This window comes from Pygoscelis adeliae, unplaced genomic scaffold (assembly GCF_000699105.1).
Source record: "Pygoscelis adeliae isolate BGI_AS28 unplaced genomic scaffold, ASM69910v1 Scaffold85, whole genome shotgun sequence".
Taxonomy (NCBI): Eukaryota; Metazoa; Chordata; class Aves; order Sphenisciformes; family Spheniscidae; genus Pygoscelis; species Pygoscelis adeliae.
The window spans coordinates 3362821-3368944 of NW_008824900.1; positions in this window are offsets into that span (position 1 = coordinate 3362821).

Below are 6124 nucleotides of genomic sequence, written 5' to 3' on the forward strand. Positions count from 1 at the left end.
AAACTCTTAGGAACTCTGCTGGCCTATTCGTATACTACTTTTTGATTGCCTCATAGCTAGTAGGGAACAAAGGGGAATTGGTAAATGTTTCTAGTCAGTATCGCCCATTCCTGCAAGTCCTTTATTTCTGTGAAGGGGAAGGAAGAGAAGGTAGGTGCTTAATCTAAAATTTATTAATGTTTCTACTCTGCTGCGGAGCTGAGGTTGCAAAGATTTCATTTGGAAAACCAACTTTCTCCTCTGCTAAATAAAACCATTCTGCAGTTGGGAACACTCCCAAATCTGGTTGGCATAGTCCAGCTGGTCAGCCAGATGGATCATTTTGGGGAGAGAGGAATGGAGAGGAGGTGGAGGGGAACCGGTGGAACTCTTGCAGTGCACTTATTTCTGATAAAGGAGAGGAGTGTCACAGTTTTGTTGGGAAGTGTGGTAATGGATGGACATGTGATCTTCCAGGAGGAATTTTGTTTGAAACAAACTGATTTTTACTTTTGTCACTGGTGTATGGTGAAATAACACGTCCTTTCTCAGTCCCCACACTTCAGATGAAGATGGCAGGCATCCCTGTCCTGCTTTTATCTTCTCTTAAGAGGAACACAGATGACATAATTGTAGATATTGGTCAAAAGAAGAGCTTGAATTTTTATGTGACATTTGAATGAGCACTGCAAGCTGATGACATTATTTCTTTTCAGTCTTTGTTGATGTGAAACTTGGAGAGCTGCTTTGTTGTGAACTTTTGTTCACAAAAGTGAACTTGTGTGTCATTTTGCAGTAGAAAGAAAAGTTGTTTTAACATAATCACTTGATGGGATGCATTATGTATATTTATTATCTCTGTGTGTTCTCATGTGTAGGTGGCTATTCATAGACCATACTTGTAGCTCCATCTGCTGTACAACACTTCGAGTCAAAACATTTTACAGTTTGTTAAACACCCTGTTCCTTTCTGTTTTAACAATATTGTATTTTGGAGTAACAGTTTAGGTTGAATATGTAGTTCTGCATTTCTCACCTAGACTTGCAGATGTGTGTATTAGTGATGAAGTTACTGTGGAAATAATCTTGAAAAACAGTGATGTTTAATTACCTACTTTTTAACAGTAGCTTTAGGAGTCTGCCTCCAGCAGTTCTGGATTTTCAGGAAACATTCTAGGAAGAAGTGGACGTAACTTTTTGTGTGTGGTAGGGACTTCTCGTTCATTAGAAGATCAGGACTTAAATTGGATCTCAAAGTTTTATAGCAGATAAATCTCATGAGATTGTCTAATCATTGACTTGACTGTTCTCGTGAACTTCTACATACACTACTAGCTCCAGTCCTTTTTTGTTTTCACCAGGGAATTAAGGGCTTTGTCCCTGGTGGTTGCATTTCTGGGTTGGTTGGTTTGTTTGTTTTGTTTTTTCATTCTGGTTGACATCTTCATGAATCTTGAAGAAATAATTTTGTGTGTTTGAGATTTCTGCTGTCTTTTATGTCCAGATCAATAAGCCAATGGACTCCAGCATCTTTCCTTAAGGAACGAATATAACACTTGCCTATCTCTAGTGTGGTAGCACGTGTTTAAAGTAAATTATGAAATTGATTATTTCACAACAATAAAAGTTACTAGAGTCAATTTTGGAAAGACTTAAATGCATATTAACAATGACCTTGTGGTATTATATGATTTTGTGAACATTCATTACACTGTTTCTGAAGCACAGACCCACGTCTTGCAAGAGGTCTTAAGTAGCATAAGGGAAAAAAATAGCAAAGAGGATTATTGTACTTTTCCTGGTGCTATACAAGCAAATCATACTAATTACAAAATAGAAAAGGGATAGATCCTGGTGAGAAAATGACACCCCCTGAAACTGGGGGGGAGCGATGCATAGTGGTCCTAGAAAGCAGCACAAGGAATTCCTGGAAACCCAGAGGGATTTGGAGGGGCACGTGGATTCCTACAGAACTGAGGGAAATCCTAGAAAGTAGTGTTGGGGTTTTCCTGGAAAGCCAGGAATTGCGGGGAGGTGCGGTCCTAGGCAGCAGCGTGGGGATTGGGGATTGCCAGGAAGCAGCACAGGAAGCTCTTAGAAAGTAATGGGGTTGGGGGTTAATTCTTAGGAAGTAATTGGGGGACTCCTGGGAAGCAATAGGGGAAATTCGGGAGCCCAGATGTCTAGATGATGCATACAAGTAAGCCTGATCATGAAGTATTTACAATTTTTTTTTCTTTAATGTCCTTTTATGTAGTGGTACTGGCCTGTCAAAATGGTCTTTCGAGACCATCTAAGGCACCTGAAGGTGCACAAGTCCATGGGACCTGATGAGATCCATCCGTGGGTCCTGAGGGAACTGGTGGATGAAGGTGCTAAGCCACTATCCATCGTATTTGAGAAGTGGTGGCAGTCCGGTGAAGTTCCCACTGACTGGAAAAGGGGAAACATAAGCCCCATTTTTAAAAAGGGGAAAAAGGAAGACCCAGGGTTGTTGGGGTTGTTCAGCCTGGAGAAGAGAAGGCTTTAGGGAGACCTTATTGCAGCCTATCAGTACTTAAAGGGGGCTTATAAAAAAGATGGCAGCAAACTTTTTAGCAGGGCCTGTTGCGACAGGACAAGGGGGAATGGCTTTAAACTAAAAGGGGGTAGATTTAGATTAGATATAAGGAAGAAATGTTTTACGCTAAGGGTGGTGAGGGACTGGCCCAGGTTGCCCAGAGAGGTGGTGGATGTCCCATCCCTGGAAACATTCCAGGTCAGGTTGGACGGGGCTTTGAGCAACCTGATCTAGTTGAAGATGTCCCTGCCCATGGCAGGGGGGTTGGACTAGATGACCTTTAGAGGTCCCTTCCAACCCAAACTATTCTATGATAATTCTAGGAAAAGATGAAGATGCAAGTTACAATGCTCATGGAGAAATAAAATGATAGATTCTTCCAGACAGAATGAAGAAGCAAGTCCCCAGTTTTATTCCATCTGTGCAGATGCCCTATTTCTTGCATTGAGCAAAGTGTTTTCAGAAGCAGCCTTTAATGTGGGCCGAGTTTTGGCTGCCTGTCTTTGAAGAGCCCTAAGAGTCTGAGTCAAGTTCATGGATTACTGTGCTGTAACTGAATCACAGTCTGTCCATCTGAACCATGATCATGGAAGCATATATGTTTTTCTTTATGCGGGCTACAGGTGAATGGTATCACTCTGTATTATGCTTTGTTTTGATAGAAGACTAGGCAGCTGCTGTAGAAGCAGTCCTGCTTTCAACCCCCTGTGCTTATTTAATATTCTAGTTGTATATTTTGTATGTTTTCCCCTTCCATAATGTTGGTTATAGCAATTTTGCAATCTGAGTCAGATTTTTTGATTCCAAGAAAATCTAATCGCAAGTGTATTTCTCCATTGGATCAATGAGATCTAATGCAACTGGCTCCTGTGATTCGATGCGAGGCCATCAGTAGAGTTTTGTTGCTGGGGGTATAAAGAGAGGAGACCAACAATTTTGATGGCAGTGGATAGTTGGGTCCACTTTGGAGTTAGATGAAACTGTACTCCTAACACATGTGGCAGCGCGTGGCATTTTAGCAAACTGATTCATCTCAGTCATGTGCTTGAGACCACGATTGCCTGTAGTCGGATTGCCAGAAGTGTTACGGCCAAATGCTGGTTTGATTTTAAAGGAGTTGTTGGTGCTGAGTGTTGGGTACAGAAAGCTAAAGACTGCTTGAAAAGTGGATGCTGAGTTCCTGTGTATCTGCTTGTTGTGAAAGGACAAGAATAGCTGCCTGCCTTGTAAACTTGTAGAGATTTTTCAGTGTGAAAGTGAATTGAGAATTATTCACTTAATGCTTAGCAATATGTCTTTAAAATGCAATTCACCTCCTGAGTGTGATTATGGTGTTTGTAACCTGCAAAATACAGTTGGCAGAAAAGAGCTTTCTGTAGATTAATCCCAAAGGTTAGGGACTGAAAATTTTGTTAAGATCCATGTGACAAGAAATAGAAAATGGGGAAGGGGCAGAGTTAGGGAGTAAGTAATAATTCTCCATTTCTTCCTGCGCTCTGAAACTTGTTTTCATTTATTTGAAGGCATTGTCAAGAGAGAAACTAATTGTTGTTAACCAAAAATAACCCGGCTGTAGTCCTGAATGGGATCTGCCACAGCTGCTGGAAAGAAGCTGTTTCTTTTCAGATTCTTCTGTGTCTAGTTACAAATCCTGCCCCTTCTTCACTTTCCCCAACCCTTTAAAGAGAATATTAGGCAGTGGCTTTCACAGGACAAAGTATAAATTATTGATTAATGTGCTGACTGTTACCTAGAGAGTTACACCAGACTGACCCGGTAAGCACGGTGCGATGCCTGTAGCTAAAACAAAACAATGGAAAGAGACAAAAGAAGTCTTTGGAGGTTCAAGTCAAGTAGTAGGATTTCAAAATGAGCTGCTACTTGCTGCTAGGCTGCCATATGCTTTGGCATGTGACATAGGTCCAAAGGCTTGCGTTTTCTTACAGACTTCATCCTGCTGTGGTTTCACTCATCCTGACCCTGGCTTTCTGTGTGTCCTGTGCGTCTGTCCTGAAGGTTGGTGCATTAACGGGGTAAAGGTTCATCTTGAAAAATACTGGGTAAAGGTTCATCTTGAAAAATACTGCCTCTTTAGGCTGCCAACAGAGTGCAGTCAGATGTGTGGCACGACATGTTGCCTCCCAGTAAGATTTCTTCCAGCAGATGGCATACAGCGTTTCTTTTAACAATGCCAGCACCCAAATGAGGTAGCGTAGTATCTACATACATGTGTGTGTTTACAGATTGCTCGCCTAAGCCAGTCCCAGTGGTGTCGGGAAGAGGAGGTGCGAAGGAACATCCCTAGCTTCTTCAGCGGGGTGAGTGTATTCTCCAAGCTCCTGCTTCCTTTGTATGAGGGATCTTCTTTTGTAATAGGGATAGTGACAGCAAATTGTACTCTATAAAAATTCTCCTTATTGGATGGATTTTGTTCTCTCCAGTTACTTATAATAATGATTCTGAAAGAACAAGAGTCTTGTTTTATGTTTATACTCCTAGGACTTGAGCTGATCAGGCAATGAAAATAATACACTAGCACCAACTATAAAGAAAATAAGTTCTTTGGAAAAGGGAGGAGAAGACAGAGTTTATCGTGGGAATATATGATCCAAAAATGTCTTTCCAGTCTTTGAGTGCAGTTTGGTGCTAGCACAAGTGACTGTACCGTAGAATCCCTTGGGAACTTGTCAAGTGGACCATCTCTCCATTCCTCAAGAAATGCTGTTTTTCCCTTTGAATGCTGAGTATATTAGACAGTGAATCAGATAGTGACAAGTAAGATGTTAATCAATAATAATTAAAAAGTAACATTAACTCCTGCCTCAAAGATGAGAAAAAATATAGATAGTGAGTTAGGCAAGAAAGTTAACAGTGACTTGGACAGAAGATACCATGAGAAAAGTAGAGTTTACTGCTCTTTAATGGCCCAACTCGATTCCTACTATGGGATATCAGTAGTAGGTTTACACTGTAGATCGATCAGAAGGGACACCAAGAAATTATCTGCTCTATTTTCCTCTCGGAGCAGAATCATACTCATCTGAGAATCCTGATGAGCGTTTGTCTTGCTTTTTATTAAAGCCTCTCATGATAGAGATCTTTTATTTCTCCCAGTAATCTGTTCTAGTGCTTCATTATTCTTTCTGCTACAAAGGTTTTCTTAATGGCTAAACTGCCACCTTTCTTGCAATTTTGGACCATTAAGTCTTTCTTATTGTAATGAACTGTGACGGATGTAAGAGTTCTACCCAGGATAAGTGGAAATGAAGAGGCGTAGATGGCTCAGCCTCGAGTGATGTGTGCAGGGACAGAAGGGTCCTGTGACACCGTCTGCAAATCAGTGGTGTTTGCAGCAAAAAAGAACAGCCGCGGCAGCTCAGAGCCTGCAGGGTTCCTGCCTTGCTTGTGCCCTGTTCGGCTCTCCTGCCTAGTGGCCTCCAGCTGCTTTGCCAGGGTATCTGCTCCAGGATACGCCTTGGAACCTTCAGTGGAGGTACTTGAGGGCTGAGCAGGGTCTGACAGCTCCTCTCTCTTGTGACTAAGTGTGCATCTGTTATGAATCCCAATGCAAGAGTTCTCCTGTGA